Genomic DNA, 25132 nt, shown 5'->3' on the forward strand with positions numbered 1-25132 from the left:
GCTAGTTGCGTGATGCCGTCGCATCATCCGCGATAGCAAGAAGGCAAGCTGGGACTTCTTTACAGCTCCTTTAACACCTTCACTCCCTTATCTCTGGTTTGGAGTCGAATTCGACGGTTATGTGGCATGTCTAGTTTTCACCGATCTCTGGGCTAATTGTCGCGCAAGATACCTTAATGGACCCAGCCGCAATTTCTAACTCATTGGATCAACATTTTTCTGAGATTTCGAGCTCTTCAAATTACCCGCCAACCTTTCTCCAAAAGAAACGAGCAGCAGACGTGCGACCTCTTGCTTCCTCCTCTAAAAATCGCGAAAGCTATAATACTGTTTTTTCTATGCGGGAACTCCAACACGCACTCTCTTCGTCTCGTTCTTCCGCCCCAGGACCGGATGGCATCCACTTTCAAATGTTGCTGTATTTATCATACCGTAGTCAGCGTTACCTCCTTCGCCTTTATAATCGAATTTGGACTGACAGTACCTTCCCCAGGAGATGGCGGGAATCTATCGTCATTCATGTTGCGAAACCTGGAAAGGAAGAAACATCTCCCCTCTACCTATGGCCCCTCTCTCTCACGATTAGTGTATGTAAGGTCTTGGAGTGGATGATAAATTGCCGTGTAGGCTGGTGGCTGAAGTCCAAAAACCTTTTAACACCTGCTCAATGCGGTTTCCGAAAGCATCGTTCCGCAGTTGACCATCTTGTTGCTCTCTCCACTTATATCATGAGCAATTTCCTCAGGAAACTCCAAACGGTAGCTATATTTTTTGATCTGGAGAGGATATACGATACCTATTGGAGGACAGGCATCCTCTGCACACTGTTCTCTTGGGGCTTTCGAAGTCGGCTACCTCTTTTCATTCGTGAATTTATGACAGAACGCACTTTCTCCCAAGAGATCGGGGTGCCCCAGCGGTCTGTGCTAAGTGTTGTACTGTTTGCCATTGTCATAAATCAAATTACGGACTGTCTCCTTCCCGATGTCTCGGGCTCCCTCTTTGTCGACGATTTTACAATCTACTACAGCTCTCAACAGACCAGCCTTCTTGAACGACGTCTTCAAGGATGTTTCGATAGCCACCACTCATGCGCCGGCCGGAGTGGCAGAGCGGTTCTAGGCGCTACAGTCTGGAACCGATCGAATCCTGCCTCGGGCATGGATGTGTGTGATGTCCTTAGGTTAGTTAGGTTTAAGTAGGGGACTGATGACCTCAGCAGTTAAGTCCCATAGTGCTCAGAGCCATTTGAACCATCACTCATGGAGCAGCGCAGCGAAACCGGCTTCAGATTTTCTCCCAGTGAGACCGTCTGTGTAAATCGTCTGTGTAAATTTTTGGCGTCGTACTGAGTTTTATCCGCCTTCCTTACATCTAGGCCCTGTCGACCTTCCGTTTGCGGACGACGCTAAATTCTTGGGGCTTATGTTTGACAGGAAACTGTGCTTCTCTTCCCACGTTTCATATCTATCGGCTCGTTGTCTATGTTCTGAGTGGTACCTCGTGGGGAGCAGACCGAGTGGTCCTCCTCCGCCTCTATCGCGCCTTAGTGAACTCGAAATTGGAATATGGAAGCACAGTTTACTCCTCTGCACAGCCGTCTATTCTTCGGCGTCTCGACTCTGTCCACCACCGTGGATTGCGTTTAGCGTCTGGAGCTTTTTACACCAGCCCCGTGGAGAGCCTTTGCGCTGGGAGTGCTGAACCTCCGCTGTCCAATCGGCGAGCTGTCCTTCTGACCCATGCCCTTTTTTTTCGACACCTTGTAAGAGATCCATGACTAGGGAATTTATTGCTAGCGCACTCGAGCAGATGTAATTTCGATGGATAGCTAACGCGCTGCCTGCGATATGTAAGCTATAAGAGAATCTCAGACCAGAGAGCAGTGTTGGCTGCAGTAGGAACTGTGTGGCAGTAGGAGTAAGAAGTAGCGAGCAGTCGTGTGTATCGAGTTGGCCGGTCATGGGGTGCGCTGGCGGTGCCTGAGCGATGTAGTATAAGGTAAAAGCAGCCTCGCGCATATGTACTATTGTTATATCAAGTCCCATGTAAATGTTTTTAAAAAATCTCTCAATTTTAATCTTTCTTATAAAAATTAACTTTTGACAATCATTTATCTGAATTTAAAGAATTTACTAATTTCTCCAATCCATGGCCATCCTGATTATTGTAAAGAAAAATCAGTTGTTTCATTTTATACATGACAAATCTATCGGCTAGCATTGCACAGGGCTGTGCCAGAAAAATTTCTTATAGGAGCATATATATATGCGTTATCCGGCGACTTTATTGAGGTAAGATTTTTCAATTTATTCCGTATGATCTTTCAGGGCCATGACGCAGCACTGCTGACGTCAATATTTACCAGTTTAGATTCGCAGTCAGTTAATTATTGAAAGGTTATATATGAGTCACATTTTTTATTAGAAGGTTAGTCAAATTTTATTATTGGTAGGTTACGCTAAATGTGAATGATATAACTATATTTTTGTGTGGGGAGGTTACAACCTCCTTGGATTTAGGGATGCAAGCCGCCCTTCCTCTCTACTACCACCGGGAGTCCGCTTCCGTCAGCTGCTACGTTCCTTTTCCTTCCAGTTTCCAAAAAATTTCTTGACAAACGGGGGTACGGCGTCACCTTGGCTTCGTCCCTGGACCTGCATTCTCCGTGACCTCTGCCAGCTTCCCAAGGATAGTACCCCCATATAGTTTATCGTCTTGCATTTGCTGCTCTGTGCACACAACTGGAGGATGCAACATTTATTCACACTGACGGCTCAGAGACCACATCTGGTGTTGGGAGTGCCTATATTGTTGGCGACTCCCCTATTGGATTTCGGCTTCCTGACCAGTGTTCGGTTTTCACGGCGGAACTGTACGCCGTTCTCCGGGCTGTCCAATACATCTGTCGCCATAAACTGATACAGTATATTATATGCTCGGATTCACTCAGCTCTCTTCTCAACCTCCAAGATCTTTATCCCGTCCATCCTCTGGTCCACCGGATTCAGGACTGCCTCCAAATGATCCACTTGGGAGGGGGCGAGGGAGGGTGGGCGTCTCCGTGGCATTCCTCTGGCTGCCAGGGCATGTTGGTATCCGCGGAAACGAGGCAGCCGATTTAGCGGCATAAGCTGCACCCTCTCTCCCTCGGCCCGCTGTTCGCATTGTTCCCTTTGCCGATCTACAGAGCGTTTTATGTCGTCGTGTTGCTCTTTTATGCCACACACATTGGTCCACACTTCCCGATAATAAATTACGGGACGTCAAACGTCTTCCCTGTGCTTGGACCTCTTGCTCTTGGCCTCGTCGGTGGGAGGAGGTAATTTTAGCTATGCTCTGGATAGGTCACTGTCTTTTTAGCCATCAACATCTTTTAAGTGCGATCCTCCTCCACTTTGTCCCCACTGCTCTCAACCGTGGACGGTGAGACACCTTTTACTTCAGTGCCCCTATTTTAATCCGCTACGTTCCCGTTTACAGCTGTCGCCTGATATATCTTCCCTTTTAGCAGATGGCACGCGCTCAGCCGATAATGTCTTTGAGTTTATCAGTGTCAGTGAGATGACATCGGTTATTTGAAGCTCTTTTTCGGGGAAAACAACCCAGCTTCAATGTTAGTTTTCTAAGATTTCCTCCCGTCTTTAGTTTCCCTCCTTCTTGAGCTTCGCTCTCATTGCTGCTCGTTGTAAATTCGGTTTTTTACCCTTCATTAAGCCACAGAATAGGCGCTTACGACCGTAGCAGTTTTGCGCCGTAAAACCATAACAAGAAAAAGCCAGGTCAGCGCTCCCCTCTCCCTTTCCATAATCAAATGGCGGAAGAAAATCATGTTAACTAGATAGACCAGTTATAGTGATGTATAATATGAGAGCCCCTGCTGTTGCATAAGAGTGGGCAGTAACTATTATAACACATACACGCCTAGTTGTTGAAATACCATAGGAATTAAATAAATATCAATTAACCTATATTCTTGACTGATTATCTCCTTCCTTCATCATAAAGAATAGGTGAAACCTAAAGTTAGACACTACCTCAGTCGCATGCTGGGTCGACAAATGACAGTAAATAAAAGCTCCATGCTGCCTATTAAGCCCTACATAGTTGCCTTCTGTAGTGGTTCTAAAGATTGCGTTATCTGTTGCCTTCAAATTTTTACCGGTTGGTTAAATCCACCCGCCAGAAACTATTAATTCCCCGAGCAGTAACTCGCAGGGGCCTCTAATTTCGTGGACCACACGAATTTGTTAAAACAGTACTACAGAGGGTAACTTGCAGAAACAGTAAGACAAGAAAAGCGACAGTAATCTTCCTACCAGGGCGAGTTTTACCTGTACCACCGGTATTAAGGTTTCGTTGCAACAAAAGTAAAAGATATTAGACTGTCATATGGACTGGACCTCAATCTCAGCAAGTCCACTCTCATGATAATTGATCAAGGAGTACAGGTTCAACTCAAAGACCGATTAAATGAACTGGAAGTCGTGCAGTCTTTCACCTATCTTGGGTCAACCATTTGTGACACTAGAAGCTGTGATAAGAAGACGGATCACGCTAGGACGAGTGTCTAAGAAGCAGCTCACCAAAATCTGGCAGAACAAGGCAATAACGAACTCCACAAAGTCCGGCTTGTTGAAACACTCATATTTTCCGTCTTCTTTTATGTTGTGAGACATGGATTCTGAAAGCCAGAGCCGGCCGGGGTGGGCCAGCGGTTCTAGGCGCTACAGTCTGGGACCGCGCGACTGCTACGGTCGCAGGTTGGAATCCTGCGTCGGGCATGGATGTGTGTGATGTCCTTAGGTTACTTAGGTTTAAGTAGTTCTAAGTTCTAGGGGACTGATGACCTCAGAAGTTAAGTCCCATAGTGCTCAGAGCCATTTGAACCATTTTTTTTTTGAAAGCCAGAGACAAACAGCACATCCATGCATTTGACCTCGGGTGCCGGCTGGATTGAAAAAGAAGAAATGTGTCCATTAATGAGCAACTCAGTATATCTTCTCGTGTCAACCAGAAAATTCTCCTGTTATTTGGCCGTGTTGTGAAAAGAGATACAAAAACCTAGAGAAAATAAACGTGGAAGGGAAGATCTGGGACAAGAGACCGACAGGAACAGCAGCGAGCAAGTGGAGAGATCAAATCAAGAAGGGCTTCGGTCTACCTTTCAGCAGGCTGTGAAAGACGCTGGCATCTGTCCGGGATGGAGGCGCTTGGTTAATGAGGTCACGATGCTCAACAATGAGCACAAAGGCTTGTGATGATGATGAAATGACCATGATGAAGTCGGAATTTTGCGCATAGTTTCCGAAATACGCGCGCATTATCAAGATACCATCCAACTAATTTACAAGTCTCCTACTGTCTCCGACACAACGTCAATCTTAAAATTTGTTCTTCTCCTTCCTCAACATTAATTACCTTTCTAAATTTCACGTTAGTTAAATGAAGTAGGATGTTAATATGTTAATTGCTCATGATTTGCTCGTACTGCTTAACGCGTAGCACCCTAGCTTTCTAGGCAGGGATATAAGCCAGATCCGGATAGAACCAACGCTTACGACCGGTTTTTAGGCGGTTTCAAAGCTCGTCCTGGGAAATGCTTCGCTGATTTCGATACACCACCTCATAAGACACGCCAAACAATAAAAGCACGATAATACACACAAAACAAAGTTTACCTCATTGACAGCCAAATGAAGCACACTACTTACCGATCTTGTGTTAACTACGACTTTGGAGGCGGGAATGACTTCCGGCCACAGAACGAAAACAAATTTGGCATACACGAAAACAGCGCACCGCGTACAAAGGAGCAAACGCTAGGAAACATAGTATTTTAAATTTTACTGGTACAGCCTTCACTTACCGACTGAGAACAGCGCCGTTTGTGTAGAGTTGTCAGTGCTAACAGACAAGCAACACTGCATGAAATAACCGCAGAAATCAATGTGTACGACGAACATATCCGTTAGTACAGTGCGGCGAAATTTGGCGTTTTGGGCTATGGCAGCCTTGGCTAATGGCACAACACCACCTCAGCACTTCTCCCGGACTCCTGACCATATCCGTTGAACACTAGACAACTGGAAAACCGTGATCTGGCCAGATGAATCCCAGTTTCACTTGGTATGAGCCGATTGTAGGATTCGAATGTGGCGCAGACCCCACGAAGCCATGGATCAAAGTCGTCAATAAGCCACTGTGCAAGCTGGTGGTGGCTCCATAATGGTGTGGGCTGTGTTTACATGGATTGGACTGCGTTTTCTGGTCCAATTGAACCTCTTGGAGACCATTTGCAGCCATTCGCGGACTTCATGTTCCCAAACAACGATAGAATTTTTATGGGTCAAAATGCGCCACGTCGCCGGGCCACAATTGTTCACGATTGGTTTGAATGACATTCAGAACAAGTCGAGCGAATGATTTGGCTACCCAGATCGCCCGACACAAATCTCATACGACATAATCGAGATGTCAGTCCGTGTACAAAATCCTGAACCGGCAACACTTTCGCAGTTACGGCTCAGTATTTCTGCAGGGGACTTCAACGACGTGTTGGTTCGATGCCACGTCGCGTTGCTGCACGTCGCCGGGAAAACGCAGGTCCATCACGGTATTTGGAGGTATCCCATAACTTTTGTTACCTCAGCGTATATTGCTAATATTTCGCTATTCAAGACATTTGTCTGACGTATTCACTGCGTGCTAAAATTTTAATCCCTATCTACAGAGGAAAGGTGTTTGCTTTAAGATATTAACTAATACGCTACAAGTGGTGCCTTGTCGTGAGTCATAAAACACATTCTTTAGTATTGTCGGTAGGTAGCTGCGCATTTGGTTGCGACAGTGTCTAATTACATATCCCGCACACAATATGATAAAACTATCTTCTCCCTTTATAAGCTCTGTCTCATACTTAGTTTTTTATGTTACTCAAAAATACATGCGAGCTGACTGCAGTCACCACAGTCAAACATTATAGACATTGTATCACAAGTTGAAACGAGACTTAGCGGAAAAGACTACATTTCGCTAGTCTGCACACCCGCCTATTGTATCCGTAGGTATTTTTTTGTGGACAATGAAAGCCGACCCGATGGCATGCCTACTACGTGTCCATTCCTTAGCAGTGTTAACGTAGGTCCACACTCGGTCTCCAATGTTTGTAGCGTCGAGTCATCAAGCAAATTGGCATTTTTTGAGACGATATTAGTGAGAAATTAGAGAGAAAGATACAGAAGAAATTGTTAATGACATGTCTCAAAAGTAGTGGTAAGTGGTTCCCTGAAAATGGATCCTCCTTAAAATTTCAGAAAAAGAACTTCATGCAAATCTGTACATCAAATAGTCATACCAACAATTGACATAGATTATGAACGGAGTCAGTAAACAGGGTAGAATACTTCAAATTTTTCGGTATACATACACTCCTGGAAATGGAAAAAAGAACACATTGACACCGGTGTGTCAGACCCACCATACTTGCTCCGGACACTGCGAGAGGGCTGTACAAGCAATGATCACACGCACGGCACAGCGGACACACCAGGAACCGCGGTGTTGGCCGTCGAATGGCGCTAGCTGCGCAGCATTTGTGCACCGCCGCCGTCAGTGTCAGCCAGTTTGCCGTGGCATACGGAGCTCCATCGCAGTTTTTAACGCTGGTAGCATGCCGCGACAGCGTGGACGTGAACCGTATGTGCAGTTGACGGACTTTGAGCGAGGGCGTATAGTGGGCATGCGGGAGGCCGGGTGGACGTACCGCCGAATTGCTCAACATGTGGGGCGTGAGGTCTCCACAGTACATCGATGTTGTCGCCAGTGGTCGGCGGAAGGTGCACGTGCCCGTCGACCTGGGACCGGACCGCAGCGACGCACGGATGCACGCCAAGACCGTAGGATCCTACGCAGTGCCGTAGGGGACCGCACCGCCACTTCCCAGCAAATTAGGGACACTGTTGCTCCTGGGGTATCGGCGAGGACCATTCGCAACCGTCTCCATGAAGCTGGGCTACGGTCCCGCACACCGTTAGGCCGTCTTCCGCTCACGCCCCAACATCGTGCAGCCCGCCTCCAGTGGTGTCGCGACAGGCGTGAATGGAGGGACGAATGGAGACGTGTCGTCTTCAGCGATGAGAGGCGCTTCTGCCTTGGTGCCAATGATGGTCGTATGCGTGTTTGGCGCCGTGCAGGTGAGCGCCACAATCAGGACTGCATACGACCGAGGCACACAGGGCCAACACCCGGCATCATGGTGTGGGGAGCGATCTCCTACACTGGCCGTACACCACTGGTGATCGTCGAGGGGACACTGAATAGTGCACGGCACATCCAAACCGTCATCGAACCCATCGTTCTACCATTCCTAGACCGGCAAGGGAACTTGCTGTTCCAACAGGACAATGCACGTCCGCATGTATCCCGTGCCACCCAACGTGCTCTAGAAGGTGTAAGTCAACTACCCTGGCCAGCAAGATCTCCGGATCTGTCCCCCATTGAGCATGTTTGGGACTGGATGCAGCGTCGTCTCACGCGGTCTGCACGTCCAGCACGAACGCTGGTGCAACTGAGGCGCCAGGTGGAAATGGCATGGCAAGCCGTTCCACAGGACTACATCCAGCATCTCTACGATCGTCTCCATGGGAGAATAGCAGCCTGCATTGCTGTGAAAGGTGGATGTACACTGTACTAGTGCCGACATTGTGCATGCTGTGTTGCCTGTGTCTATGTGCCTGTGGTTCTGTCAGTGTGATCATGTGATGTATCTGACCCCAGGAATGTGTCAATAAAGTTTCCCCTTCCTGGGACAATGAATTCACGGTGTTCTTATTTCAATTTCCAGGAGTGTAATTATGAAAAACTGGAACTAACATATCACTAAGCTGCTGAAGCAATTAATTTCAGCTACTGTTGCTCATCGTGCAACTCACTCGGAAAGAATCAACCTCCTAACATATTTTGCGTATTTCCAATCAATAATGTCTTACAGAAATGGAGATGGAGAAAAATGTTGTTGCAACTGCACTCTGTCACTAATCGATGTAGCTATTGTGACTTTTATACGTTAACGACAGTGTAAGACGTGCCCGTGATTTGCGTATGGTAACTGGGGCGCTAGTTCTAACAAATTATGTGAAACACACATTCATGTAAATATTACAACTACTCAAATAAGTACAAATGTCTGTTGTCCAAAGCACTGATTCATTCAGTAACGCAAATGCTCAATGTTAATACGACGTGGCACAAATGTTCCTAGCTTACGCCAGTGTCTGATCAGGGTGTCCAAATTGGTGAATACGATTCTTCTTCCCGGCGTAGACGCTTCCCCATCGCGATGTCACTGGGCTACTGATATCCTGTCGCACTCGTCGTCGGCATGCGTGCCGATTCCTCCGACGTACAGGCCGACGCTCCTCGGCGGATGAAGTGCTATTTAACTGCTGAGCTCGATGGAGCTGAATATCTGTGGAACGGGACCTCGATGCCGCTGAAACAGCCCGTTAAGCCTCGTAACGCGTATTGTATTCTGGTTTGTGGCGTGATATGAAACTGTGCACTGCTTGTTCCAATTGACTGCCCACGTACAACACACTTCCTGTTATGCAGGCGATTTAGTTTGAAGGCCGGTCGAATGGCTAACAGTGTCGTCCTGCCTGGCGTTCAGGCTGTCCCGTGCAACTTGCGCTGCTAGAAGTACGACTAGCTTGCAATGGAGTCGCGGAAACATCCCTCCCTCATCAAGGGAGCGATACGGAGCATCATATATTGCAGCCACTGCTGTGGGGGCAGGAGATGTACCTCCATGCTGACTTCTGTGCTTCAACTGCTGGACTCGAGCTCCTCGGGGTTTGGTTGCTGCAGGGCATCAGTGTTGGTTGGCAGCTGAGGTTCTGTAATCCTATCCCCCTCCATGGTTGACTTGTCTCCTCTTGTGAAATGGAAACGGTTACCATGCTACGACCACTGCTGGCCCACAGGTGTACAGCAGTAACATTACCTTCATCCATTATGCTGTATATCGAGTTCTCCATTTAACATGCTACTCTCCTCAGGTACCATACTTTTTCCCTGTATGCACCTCTGAATATATTATTTTATAGTCAATACTGAATTACGGAGTAGACAACATTCCATTAGAACTACTGACAGCCTTGGGAGAGCCAGTCCTGACAAAACTCTACCATCTGGTGAGCAAGATGTATGAGACAGGCGAAATTCCCTCAGACTTCAAGAAGAATATAATAATTCCAATTCCAAAGAAAGCAGGTGTTGATAGATGTGAAAATTACCGAACTATCAGTTTAATAAGTCACAGCAGCAAATTACTAACGCGAATTCTTTACAGACGAATGGAAAAACTGGTAGAAGCCGACCTCCGGGAAGATCAGTTTGGATTCCACAGAAATGTTGGAACACGTGAGGCAATACTGACCCTACGACTTATCTTAGAAGAAAGATTAAGGAAAGGCAAACCTACGTTTCTAGCATTTGTGGACTTAGAGAAAGCTTTTGACAATGTTGATTGGAATACTCTTTCAAATTATGAAGGTGGCAGGGGTAAAATACAGGGAGCGAAAGGCTATTTACAATTTGTACAGAAAGCAGATGGCAGTTATAAGAGTCGAGGGGTATAAAAGGGAAGCAGTGGTTGGGAAGGGAGTGAGACAGGATTGTAGCCTATCCCCGATGTTATTAAATCTGTATATTGAGCAAGCAGTAAAGGAAACAAACGAAAAGTTCGGAGGAGGTATTAAAATCCATGGAGAAGAAATAAAAACCTTGAGGTTCGCCGATGACATTGTAATTCTGTCAGAGACAGCAAAGGACTTGGAAGAGCAGTTGAACGGAATGGACAGTGTCTTGAAAGAAGCGTATAAGATGAACATCAACAAAAGCAAAACGAGGATAATGGAATGTACTCGAATTAAGTCGGGTGATGCTGAGGGAATTAGATTAGTAACTGAGGTACTTAAAGTAGTAAAGGAGGTTTGCTGTTTGGGGAGCAAAATAACTGATGATGGTCGAAGTAGAGAGGATATAAAATGTAGACTGGTAATGGCAAGGAAAGCGTTTCTGAAGAAGAGAAATTTGTTAACAACGAGTATAGATTTAAGTGTCAGGAAGTCGTTTCCGAAAGTATTTGCATGGCGTGTAGCCATGTATGGAAGTGAAACATGGACGATAAATTTGGACAAGAAGAGAATAGAAGCTTTCGAAATGTGGTGCTACAGAAGAATGCTGAAGATTAGATGGGTAGATCACATAACTAATGAGGAGATATTAAATAGAATTGGGGAGAAGAGGAGTTTGTGGCACAACTTGAAGAGAAGAAGGGACCCGTTGGTAGGACATGTTCTGAGGCATCAAGGGATCACCAGTTTAGTATTGGAGGGCAGCGTGGAGGGTAAAAATCGTTGAGGGAGACCAATAGATGAATACACCAAGCAGATTCAGAAGGATATAGGCTGTAGTAGGTACTGGGAGATGAAGAAGCTTGCACAGGATAGAGTAGCATGGAGAGCTGCATCAAACCAGTCTCAGGACTGAAGACCACAACAACAACAACACTGAATTCCATTTTCCTAATTTCATTTTCTCTTGCGGCTGTTACTTCATGCGTAAGGGAGGGAAAGTGAAGCATCTCGGTTGGGGACTTTCCATTATGAAAATTGTCCTTCTAGGATATGAGAAACATCGTCCGTGCGTGTTCTTCATCGCTGTCGTAGCTTAGTTTTCTTATTTGTACTTTAAAGTCCTCACGAAACGTCAGCTACACCGTTTGATTTGTGGTGGAATGGTGCGCTACAAAGATGCTCTATTCCGTTTTACATAAAAAAACCTGCAGTATCTCTAGCGGTAAATTGTGTGCCATTGTCACTAGCAATGGCTATTGGTAAACCTACTGAAAGTATCGTTGTCAGTACTTGAACTGCTTTTACCGCACCTGTGCTTGTCATTCTTGTGACGTGTGAGAAATTAACAAAGACGTCTACTAGTAGGAGCCAGTCCGGCATAGTGGATTCTACATCAAGGTTCTGACGCTCTGTGCCATAGACAATACAATATGACTTCGTGCAGGAGCTTGATATTTCCTGCACTGCATAAATTTTAGCAATGTATTATCTACGGCCTTCTGTTAATCCTTCCATTAGATACGTTGATTTCTTGGTAGCGGATATTCCTCAGAGGCATCTGTGCGAGGGTTTTGATAGATCTCGTTTTAGTTCTTTCCGATGACTACTCCTTCTTTCGCTTCTAGTGACAGTGAGACGATGACTCCTTTAAAAAGTGATAATGCATGTTACAGATTCCAGAAGTACACCATTATTTCTTTTTAGACACTGGTCGCTTAGTTTCCATAAAATGTATTTTAGTCTCGATGGTATTTCATCTTTTCCTACTACTTCTGCTATTCAATACAACGAAAAAACAGAAATACAGCCGAAGTTGCAAATTTCACTATTATCAACTTGGACTAGTGTCGGGTCGGGACCTATTTTCAGTTAATCCACATAGTCAAATTATTTTCGCAAATGTGAGAACCATGTCAATATAAAAAACATATACGTACAACAAAGTGCAAATGAACAGTTACAGAGCAACAGGGTTAGCCTTATCCGTTATCCACTTTTCCTTGGAGGTCTCGGACAATCACATAATAGCATTCGATGTCGTTGATCCTACATGCTACGTTTATGAACAGACGACGGATTCAAGTTATTACTAGATTATTCTATCATCCAAGTACACACATCCATGCCCGAGGCAGGATTCGAAACTGCGACCGCAGCAGCATGCGGTTCCGGACTGAAGCGCCTAGAACCGCTTGGCCACAGCGACCGCAAACGAAAGTTGGTAGGCGTGTTTGTATATCTGAAAGTTGATTATCAGTTCATATTTCTTGCCAGTCGCCTAAGAGTACCTGCAGTTGCGCCATTATGAGGATGCAAATCAAGTTTGCTTCACGTACACCCTTACCGTGTGCATTAGTTGGGTTTAGATTGGACGCGATTAACTGATGCTGAAGGCGACAAAGACGTCGTCATCAACACCTTACTGAGTTTGAACGGGGTCGTGTAATAGTGCTACGAGAAGCTGTATGTTCCTTCTGCGGTATTGCAGAAAGACTTGGCAGGAATGTAGCCACTGTACATTATAGCTGGCAGCGGTAGTCACGAGAAAGTATTATCGCAAGAAGACGGAGCTCTGGACACCTACATGACACAACCGAGAGGGAAGACCATCTTGTTCGACTTATGGCTCTGGCACATCGTACTGCATCTGCAGCAGCAATTTGAGAGGCATCTGGTACCACAGTGTGTAACGTCCCCTTAGAAAAATTATAAATGACTGTGCTTAAACTGACACACAATATTTTTAGCGCAACGCAATCTGACTTTCAGGAATCCCTACAAAAGAATGGCCCTGACTAACAATAACCTATACCTTTCATGAATCACTTACCTCACAAAAATCTTCGTTACTCGAACTACTGCAATACAGCGAGCGCCAATACTGCCAGATAAATAAAAGATCCTAACTACTGAAGGCACTAACTACTGATAGGCATAGTTAGCAAATGAAAGATTTTGATAGAGAACAAACAATGTATTTACCTTAATAGTGTTCAAAAGTCATAATATATATATATATCAGTTCATGACATCCAGTCTTACAAATTTGCCGTCTCTGATGGACACACGTCCAGATCATCCGCTCTCAAAACTCCGCCATCTCTCTCCCCACACCCACCACTGCTGGCGGCTCACCTCCAACTGCGCAACGCTACGCGCTGTTAACATCCAACTGCCCACTACAATAGAGATTTTTTCAACAATGCCGACCAGCCTCAGACTGCACACAGCACAGTCAGTGATTTTCATACAGAGCGCTACGTGGCTTTACCAACATAAAAACCTGAACAGCCTACTTACAAGTGATATAACGAATTGTTACAAATCGGTTCCTTCAAGGACAGCTCGGAGCCAGACGCCCTGTAAGGTGCATTCTAGTAACCCCAAAACACCGCCATTTGCGACTTCACTGATGTCAAGCGAGAGCTTATTGGAGAGCAGGGTGCTGATGAAAACTGGTTCTGCCTCGGTGCCAGTGGTGGCTGTGGGTTGGTTACGAGGCCAGTAGAAGGCATGCAGTCAACCAGTCTGCGTGCTGCACACATTGGAGCTACACCTGGAGTTTTGGTTTCGGGATGCGATTTTGTTTGACAGCAGGAGCACTCTCGTGGTTATCCCACGCACTCTGACTGCAAATCTGTAGATCAGTCTGGTGATTCGACCTTTTGTGCTGCCATTCATGCACAGCATTCCAGCTCGCCACATACCGCTGTTGTAACCCAACATATCCTGCAGAGTGTCGAAGTGCCGTGGCCTGCTCGATCATCAGATCTGTATCGAGTCGAGCACATACGAGACATCATCGGACGACAGCTCTAGTGCCATCCACAACCAGCGTTAACCATCCCTATATTGACCGAAAAAGTGCAAAAGGTATGGGCCTCCATCCGACAGATTGACATCTGCCACCTGTACAAAACAGTGAATGCACGTTTGCATGCTTACGTTCAGCATTCTGGTTACAATGGTTATTAATTTACCAGCATTTCATATTTGCAATGGCTTCCCTCACGCTTACATTAACCTGTAATCTTGTAACGTTAATCACTTACGTATGTTACATAGACAAATATATTGCCGTGATTTCTTTACTCTATGTTAATTAATGTTTTGGTTTTTTGATTACTGTCCGTCAGTGTATTATTTGTTTCTGAAGGGGTTAATGGTTTAATATTGTTAGTTCGTTTAGTTTGTTTTTGATGACGCGACCATCTGGTTATTTTTATAAGTTGTCTAATTTCAGTGCCATTCTGTTTAAAATCAGCAACCACCAACGCTAGGGTCGACAATTTGTACATATTGTGTTATCTACTGCAGATTCATCTCTTCATAAGCTACTTGCTAAAGGGAGGCAATACTAAGTCATAGGTTTTTAAGAAATTCACCAGAATCCCCATCTTTCTTCCAGTTGTTATTCCGAAGACATTTAGCGTGAACAGAGTTAGCTCACTCCTATTGTCCATAGCCAGTTACCTGTCATTTCTTGTGTCCTTCATATAATTGTCTTCTTCGGATTCTTTTCCAATAGGTTCACTTTCGATTTCTCCCTTATCCTCGTCTTAGTGTTCTCTTTCTGCACCTTTTTTTATTTTTTCGACGTGCCACATTTATATTTGGTCTGGCTTTCACTCTTGTTGCCCTCTCAGTACCTTGAGATTTCTTCTGGTTGCTAATACTTTCCTCTGCTGCCTAAACGTTGTGCTTTGCAGATCGTGTGATGATAGTTGATCGTTTTCTTTCTGTTGAATTGAAATTTCATGGTCTCTGTAGCCTGTGTCCTGAACACTAGTCGCAGACATGTGTTCATCGGTTTCATACTTTCGATTGTTGTCTGATTTCTTGCGTATTTCATTTGTTGCTGGTTTCTTGTTCAATGGTGGGAATTCCTCTTCAACTAATCTATGGGACTTGTCAGTGGATTCCGTCAGAGTATTGTGTGTTGATCGGTGCAGTACTTGAAGGAATCAGTTCTTCTACTACCAGTCTTGTCCGCTGTTGCAGATTATTTAGTAGGATAAATGCTCACCGTGGGCAGTTTCCCCAGATTCCTGGTTCATTGCAGACGTGACATATGGGAGTTTGCCCATCGTACGTGTCTTGCAACTGCCTACAAGAACGTTGGACGGGATATCGGACGTAACAAATATTCGTACAGATCTAATCCCGTTGTAACTAACTGTTAGATTACTTTTAGAATTCGACCCTTTTCGCCTGTCTATAATTAGAAATTGCATGTATCAAATCCTTGTTGTCTAGCTCTGCAGGAAGATTTAACACCCTGACAGTTTTCAGTTCGCTGTTGGCGTTACTTATATCACCGGTACTGACAGAATCATCACGATTATGGAATTCAAATTTACCTCGGGTTTTCAGTAATGTTTTGTACAACATAAGCGAACTATACAATCTAGCAAAAACAAAGTATTTCTCATTATCCATTTGAATGAACTCAGCATTATTACCAGAAATAACGAAATTTCAATGCAGCATCCACGAATTTCCGAAGCCATAGGTTGCAAATGTGCTTTATTCTTGTTAAAGGCGAACTGGAACTGCTCGCTAGCCCACGGAATGCGACATGTATTCTGGTTTGCTTAGTGATATTAAACTGTTCGCTACTTGTTCCGTGTAATTGCCGACGACCTCTGCTGTAGGCCGCTTCAATGGCTAACGGCCTCGCACCGCCTGGTGATTAGACTGTCCCGTGTAACCTGAGTGGCTAGACGGAAGGCTAGCTTGACGTAGAGTTGTCTTCTTACAAGGGAACCTCCCCATCGCACCCCCCTCAGATTTAGTTATAAGTTGGCACAGTGGATAGGCCTTGATAAACTGAACACAGATCAATTGAGAAAACAGGAAGAAGTTGCGTGGAACTGTGAAAAAATAAGCAAAATATACAAACTCAGTAGTCCATGGGCCACATAGGCAACATCATGGACAATGTGAGCTCAGGAGCGCCGTGGTCTCGTGGTAGCGTGAGCAGCTGCAGAACGAAAGGTCCTTGGTTCAAGTCTTCCCTCCAGTGAGAATTTTACCTTCTTTATTTTTACATCGTTATTATCTGTCCGTTCGTTCATTGACGTCTCTGTTCACTGTAATAAGTTTAGTGTCTGTGTCTTGCGACCACATCGCAAAACCGTGCGATTAGTAGACGAAAGGACGTGCCTCTCCAATGGGAACCGAAGACATTTGATCGCAAGGTCATAGGTCAACCGATTCCTCCACAGGAAAACACATCTGATATATTCTATACGACACTGGTAACGGCATGTGCGTCACATGACAGGAATATGTTGTCGACCCACCTAACTTGTACACTTGGCGAATGGGTAAAAAGATTCTTCTACCTTGCCCGATTTAGGTTTTCTTGTGGATGTGATAATCACTCCCAAAAAAGTGATGAAAACACAATAGTTTGTCACATAAACTGAAAATAAAAAAATTAAACTTTTCACTCGATGGAGGATTTGAACCAGGGACCTCTCGTTCCAGAGCTGCTCACGTTACCACGAGACCACGGCGCTCCTGTGTTCTTAGAGTCCTTGATGTCGCCTATCTTCCCATGAACTACTCAGTTTGTATATTTTGCTTATTTTTTCACAGTTCCACACAACTTCTTCCTGTTTTCTCAATTGATCTGTGTTCAGTTTTTCAAGGCCTATCCACTGTGCCAACTTATAACTAAATCTGAGGGGGGTGCGATGGGGAGGTTCCCTTGTTAGTTGATCCATTATGGATGTTTGCAAACCACCTACGTCGGTGTCGCCTGGTCACCAAGAGCTGTTGCATAACGATTTGATTGACGGATCCAGTTATATGGCTCCTTCCGTGTATAGCGATTTTACGACTATGATGTGGGGCCTGAAGGTGGCATCAATGTAATGCCGAAACTAGTATCCCATTAGAAATTCATAAAATAAATTTCTACAATACATACGGCTTTTGGTAAATTAGTGCATCAATAAATGAAGTAGAGTTGCGACCACACGACTGACGGCCGCAAAAGATTTGGTGTTGAGCAAAGGTACAGCCAAAATGATGAACATATCCGATATGGAGAGAGGGGAAAGACTAATTGAGTAGCCGGCCGAAGTGGCCGTGCGGTTAAAGGCACTGCAGTCTGGAACCGCAAGACCGCTACGGTCGCAGGTTCGAATCCTGCCTCGGGCATGGATGTTTGTGATGTCCTTAGGTTAGTTAGGTTTAACTAGTTCTAAGTTCTAGGGGACTAATGACCTCAGCAGTTGAGTCCCATAGTGCTCAGAGCCATTTTTGAACTAATTGAGTTCCAAATAATCACAGGAGGAGGAGGAGGAGGAGGAGGAGGAGGTTTAGTTGGAAAAGGCCGAGAGATACAGGAAGTTTTCATTTAGATTACATCACGGTAAGGTAGAGATTCCGAAATTAGATTTGGATTGTAAGGCGTACCTAGGGACAAATTAGACACAGGCCACAATTTAGTAACGATGAAGAGTAGGCTGAAGTTTAAGACACTAGTCAGAAAGAATCAATGCACAAAGAAGTTGGAATATGGAAGAACTGACGGCCGTTGTGGCCGAGCGGTTCTAGGCGCTTCAGTCCGGAACCGCGCTGCTGCTACGCAGGTTCGAATCCTGCGTCGGGCATGGATGTGTGTGATGTCCTTAGGTTAGTTAGGTTTAGGTAGTTCTAAGTCTAGGGGACTGATGACCTCAGCTGTTAAGTCCCATAGTGCTTAGAGGCATTTGAACCATTTATGGAAGAACTAAGAAATGAAGAGATATTCTTGAAGTTCTCTGAGTCTATAGATACTGTGGTAATGGATAGCTCAGTAAGCAGTTAGGTTGAAGTGGATTGGACATCTGTAAAAAGGACAATAACAGAAGTTGGAGAGAAAAAATTGCGGATGTTTAATGATGACGATGAGCCTGGCTTAGGAAAGCTAAAGGTACCAGAGAGGCAGTTTGACGTTGCCGTAGATAACGGAAATAAGAGTAAAGAATAATCAAGACACGTTCATCTGAATTTGTCGACCTGGAGAAAGCGTTCTATAATGTAAAATGGCGCTAGATGTTCGGAATTCTGAGAAAAATAGGGGTAAGCTATAGGAAAGACGCCAAATATATAATATGTACAAGAACCAAGAGGAAACAGTAGGACTGGAAGTACGAAGTGCACGGGCTAGGAAGGGTGTAAGATAGAGTTGCAATCTTTTGCCCCTACCGTTCAGTCTCTAGGTCGAAGAAGCAATAACGTAAATAAAAGAAATATTCAAGAGTGGGTTTAAAATTCCTGGTGAAAGAATGTCAGTGATGAAATAGCAGAAATGAGAACAGCGAGAAACGTATCATAACTGGTGATCGATCTGAGAATGTACGTTTGGAGCACAGCATTGTGTGGTAGTGAATCATAGACCTTGAGGGAACCGGAATAGAAGAGAATCGAAGCATTTGAGATGTGGTTCTACAAAATAAGGTTGAAAATTAGGTGGAATGATAAGCTATGGAATGAGAAGGTTTCTCCAGTATGGGCGAGGAAAGGAATGTGTGGCAAACAGTGACAAGAAGGACAGCATGATAGGACCTCTGTTAAGACATCAGCGAATAACTTCCATGGTACCAGACGGAGTTGTGGAGGGTAAAAACTGTAGAGGAGGACAGATGTGATATATCCAGCAAATAACTGAGGACTTGGGATGTAAGTGCTACTGAGAGATGAAAAGACTGGCAAAGGAAAGGAATTAGTAGTGGGTCGCATCAAACCAGTCTTCTGACTCAAAAAAATAGAATTGCACTTATAGAATCTGATACATGAGGAAAGGTACTGAGAACACCAGTGACTAACTCCTAATGAAATAAATAGAGCATGTGAAAATTACTTCGTTTATCTGGTTGCTTTCCAACCTGAACGCAGGGAGGAATGTATAATCAAACGACGGAATTTTGCACACATACCTTATGCAAGTGTTCATAGCTATCTGGAGTCGTCTGGAGTTTTCACTATTTGTGCTGTGCTGAACTACGTGATAGCAGTAAAGATTTAGCAAAGTAACGAGTGGGCTGATTTTTCTTTGGTTTGGTGTAGGTAAATTTTTGTGGATTTTTTAATTGCATGTAGGAAAGAGAGATTTCCTGCGTGCTCTACATGCATTCCCGCATTTTGTCCGTTTACATGGAACCTTGAGGTGGCGTGTGACGTAGTGTGAAGAATGCTTAGTATGAAAGAAAAGCTTCTTCTCTCAAACATGTACTTTTTAGATTAACATAATATGAGAAACGAAATTCATGTTAGGTAGAATACATCTGGGGAATTTAGAATGAACTATTTTGGCCACTTAGATGAATTCAGCGAACGTGCAATTCACATACCGGAAAAAGTAATTAAAATTGGTACAAATAGGATCATATTTGGGTGACACACAGTAAGGTTGCAGAATCTAGATTTTCAAACCCTGTTTTAGCTGTCGTTGCAGTATAACAGACATATTCAGGCTCTTAAGTGCAAATGATCTCGACTTTCAGAGCTGCTTCTGCCTGCTACAGAGAACATGTTTTAGATGTGACCAAATGATGGTTGGTATTGAGGACAAGTAGTACTAGTCGAAGAGGGTGAGGCTGCAAAGAAAACTGTTCATAGCAAGATAAATAAATAATCCCAAAACACATCAAAAAGGAAAAAAGGACAAATAAAACACACAATTTTCTGGCCTAAGATGAAATACGGCTAAAGACTTTTCATCAACTTCCGAACCCTACTCATAACACTACAATGAAAGAGTACAGAAACAACTGTCACACAGCTGTAAAACAGCAGGCAAGTAGGATTTCTTTAGGCTGTTTGGGTTGGGCATAGCTTGGTTTGGATGGAAGTAAGGCAGCTTGCCCGTTCTGCTGGTAACGTTTGACAGATTGCCAACCTGGCTAACAGGCAAGCATGAGCAGGTTAAAAGCGAAATATGTACGAACATCTTTGGCATAAAGCATCGAATTCATCTCCTATTGGAGGCGTGATACGCTCTTGCCTTCACAGTTACCGTGAAGCAGATCAGATGACAGACTGAGGGCCGAACAGGATATCATAACTCTAGTTAAATAAGAGTCGATTACAGACTCAACTAAGTATGTATATTTTGACAAAATACCGATAATACATTAATAACGAAGCTCACATGATTGAACAAGGTAAAAAGACACTAAAATAGATGTCAAATGTGTCTCAGCGCGACATTAGTTATTATTGGACTGGCAGACAACACGCTCACTGAAGAAAAACCTTATGTATAAGCAATCAAAGTATGTATCCAGAATGAAGAAATAAAACATGAAACTGGGGGGTGAGCGAGACAGATACTCACCAAGTGGAACCTACAGGCCCCGCCCCCTTATAACACGTCATCATCACGTCACAAGCCACACACCCTTTCTGCCACGTCATCGTGCTTCTCCTCCCTCCCACCCCCGCTCCCGTTTGGCTACACTGGTTTCCAATTTGGTTTTTTTATCTTACAGTGTCCTTTGACCCAATACATTTTGACTAGCGTTTGTTGTTTACAATTTCACTCAACGAATATACCATTCTGTACGCTACGGGGTGACTCGTTTTCCCGGTATTGTTCTTCTTTAGCAAGACAAGGGCTGATTTGGAATCTGACTGAATATTATTATTTCTTTAGGTAGCAAGTTGAATAGAAAGAAAGCTTCACGGATTGAGATTAGTTCCGCTGTCATGACTGTGTCGTCTTCCGCTAGTTTAAATGTTTTACAATTTTGCCTCGTATCACGAAAGAAGAAGATGAAGAAGAAGGAGAAAGTTAATTATTTAGAGTCCCCAAAGCGACGCATTGAATCTTTCTCTATCGCTGCTGTTAAACTTGCCTGTTCTTCTAAGTTAGCGTGCTCAGTTTCACCGATGAACACGAAACGGCCGCGATCTCAGGAGCAGAATTCGACTCTGCCGACCGTAAGGCGAGCGGCTCCAGGGGGGGCAGGCAGGGTCATTCGTCTGCCAGCGGATGCCGTCGCCTCGTTACAGGGAGCGCTCTGCTACCACTTCTAACGGTTTCCCAAAAATTAACTTTAAATCTGACGCTGCGTGGGATTAAAAGGAGCCATTGCTCAAGTCCCAACACAGGCACTGTGCACGAATGTCAGAGTGCTGACAATGGTTAATAAGGCCCCACACGCAGATTACTTACGTATTCTGGAAAAGCTCACTCATCAAAGAAATAATACACTCCCGGGAAGCACCCTTTTACAAGTGAAAGCTATACTGGTCTTTGACAATTTTTGGCTAACTGTGAATACCAGATCATCACAACAGAGGTCGATACGTCAGTTGTTTGCACAGTTTGGTTTGTGTTGGGACAGATAACAAAGGTCACAAAGTGTTTTGTGGCGCACATGCAAAAAAAAAGATATATTTAGCACCAAATACTATTATCAATTACTGTTCTGTACATTACACTGAGCTTAGTGACTTAGCGTTTCAGATAACTTTTTTCGTCATTTCGGCGCATGTGGAACGACACTTCCGCGTTATGACACATACGCGTTACCCATGAAGTGTGCAATTACATGATGTACATCTCCATCTACTAAAATGTAAAATCAGTCGCAGTATTTACGTATGCTTTTAATCCTTATATTAAAAAGGGAACATTTATTGATATTAGTTTTTGGTGTTATTTAAGATACTGAAAAAAGATTCTATCTCTACCTATAAGTGGCCGTCGAATAAAAAGCGAACACCCGCCACAACAGAGTCAGGGAATGGTTTCATTCAAAAGTAATCACCACACGCGTTAACACATGAACCCTTTGCCCAACGATTTAAGTTCCGTTAGCGTGAGCCGTAAGTGACTGAAAGGTACGGATGCGCCTTACGATTCCCGGCGCTTACACAAGTTAAGGCTGCGATGCACTACGCCTGGTGGCGTCCGAAATCGTGCAGACGCCCTCGGGAGTTGTAAGTACGTGTGTGAGGTACCAGTAACGAGACATTTCTACAGGTATCATAAATAATGACGATTAGTTGCCCATTGGAAACGAAACATTCATTGTCTTAAACGCAACGATATATTCATAAACGTTTTATTTCCCTTTGTAAGCAAACATACATTGATGAAATACATCTTAATAATAATATTCAAAAACAATGCATTGATCTAAGACTGCACAATATTTTGTTCAAAACATTCTGGGACCTGTTACGTTAGTAGGTTGGCAAACATTTTCAAACGCAACGTCTTCACAATGACATGTACACGAATTTAGTAGTCTTCGATTGTATGATATCGTTCAAAACAAGCTGGCACATGTAATGCAACCCTGCACTTTTTGCATTCACACATTGTTTCGCTGCGTCGTTTATGCTTTCTGCACACTACACAAGCTCTCGCAGGATTTACTTTTGATGGTGTTGGATCAATATGTTTCGGAAAATGTGCCCAATGTTGCGCGTGCAGTCTTTGTAGTATATCGCCGGATGCTAATCGTCCCTTCCGATTATATTCCGGTAAAGGTGTAGTTTTCAACAATGATTCTGCAATGTGAATCCTATATTCTGCGTAGCTCTGTCGTTATCCGCAATTTATTTTCTAATACAAAATGTACGTGTTAAATAAAGCAACGTCAAATAGGTAAAAGAATATCTTGCGGTATCCTTTCATACATTTTCTGATCATAGGGAAGCATGGGAGCATCTGATCTTGGCGATCAATTTCTATCATGCCTCTATTGTATTCGACGACACATTTCGGTTTCCACGTCGCATTGCGGAGAGGTGTGTCTGTTGCAATCATTTCTGCTGTTGAATGTTTTGTGGAAAGTGTGTAAACGTCTAGTTTATCTTTCCATTTTAGTGCCAATATTCCATTACAACTTCTCACTGTATATTCTCCCTTCTTTAAATTTGCCTTCAGGAAGTCTGTGGACGTATTTTTTCTGTTTGAGCGCACTGTTCCAATCACATTAATTTTATTGGTGAGGAGAGTTTTGAAAAGTTTCGGTGAAGAAAACCAGTTATCTAAATATACAGTATGCCCTTTGTGTAATACCGACTGTGATAGTTCTAGAACTACACTTTCAGAGGCACTGCCACTAGCATCACGTTTGTCACTACCCGTGTATATCTTAAAATCATATCAGTATCCTGAACTTGACTCACACAATTTATAAATTGCAATACCAAACCTCGCTCCTTTTGGTGGGTTAAATTGTTTGTAGGATAAGCGCCCCTTAAATTTCATTAATCATTCATCAATGGCAATATTCTCTTGCATTGTGTAAACTTCCTTAAATTTTTGATTGAACATATCTATGACTGGCCTTAGTTTGTACAGCTTATCTGTGTTGTTGGCTAAACTGTTATTCGCTAGAAGCAGAAATCTACTTATGTGCAGAAATCTCCTGAATGGCATCGTCTTCCTAAATATTGGCGTTTCTATAACGGCCCTCCTAGACCAATATATCTGAATTGACAATTTCCTTACTTCAGCCATGATTATACATAGCGCAATGTATATTTTTATTTTATTACAGCCGATAGAAGACCACTTTTGGTCTGTTTTTCGTCTCTTCTGTTCATTGTTGAGTACGTCTTGTGCATATCTATTCGTCTCAGTTATGATGTTTTCCCAAAATTTACTAATAAATATTATATAGAAAACGTCTAATTCTCTTATGCTTGTACTCACGTGCTGTAAAGCTGCTTCCTTTATTCCGGGAATTTCCGTATACGTCCAGATTGTTGGTTCATTGTCTTCCTTTTGCCACATCCATTGCCACATGCATTGTTGCTGGTAGGTTTGCTCTTCCTCGTCAGTATCGTCTTCAGTCACCAGCCGCTTACACCGTTTTCGTACAGGAGGGTAAAACGTCGCTACCACTGTCACTGCCGCTGTCAAAATAGCCTGCAAAATCATTGTTGGGTATGCCACCACATGTCTCTCTTTTCTCGTGAACACGTTTGCTACACGTCGGGAACATTGTGAAAGTATTTTTGTGATGTCGGCAGGTCCGAATGCGGCGAAGAACACTTCGTGTAAGCCGAGTGTACTCGATCAGCTCCGCAACGTGTCAGAGACGTTCTGTTTACATTTGGCGCGGCTGACCGACGACGTCTCTCACACGACATGCGCTTCTTCGGCGCGGTAAACGTACCACGTCTCTGCGACGTCTAGTTGATGTTTGGCCAGGTCGGCACGCTACGTCTCTCACACGTCATCGTAAGCTAAGGGGTTAATCTCTCTGGGAGACGGGACGATCGGTTCCTCCTTCGTAGAACGCGATCGCTTGCTGACGGATCCACAATGGCACCCATTCTTCTGGAGGAACTCGACGAGCAGAGGGCCCCTGCAATCGGAGGTGGTCTTCACGACCTCAACGGAACTTGTATGAATTGCTTTGGATTTCTCTGGCGGGAGAGATGTTACACGTTTCGTTTGTTACGTTTTTTGTTTGCCCTCTGGCTTTCAGAATGCCATCGGACGGAACCTTCCTCTTACACGATAACGC

Source organism: Schistocerca nitens, chromosome 1, assembly GCF_023898315.1.
Source record: "Schistocerca nitens isolate TAMUIC-IGC-003100 chromosome 1, iqSchNite1.1, whole genome shotgun sequence".
In the NCBI taxonomy this organism is placed as follows: domain Eukaryota; kingdom Metazoa; phylum Arthropoda; class Insecta; order Orthoptera; family Acrididae; genus Schistocerca; species Schistocerca nitens.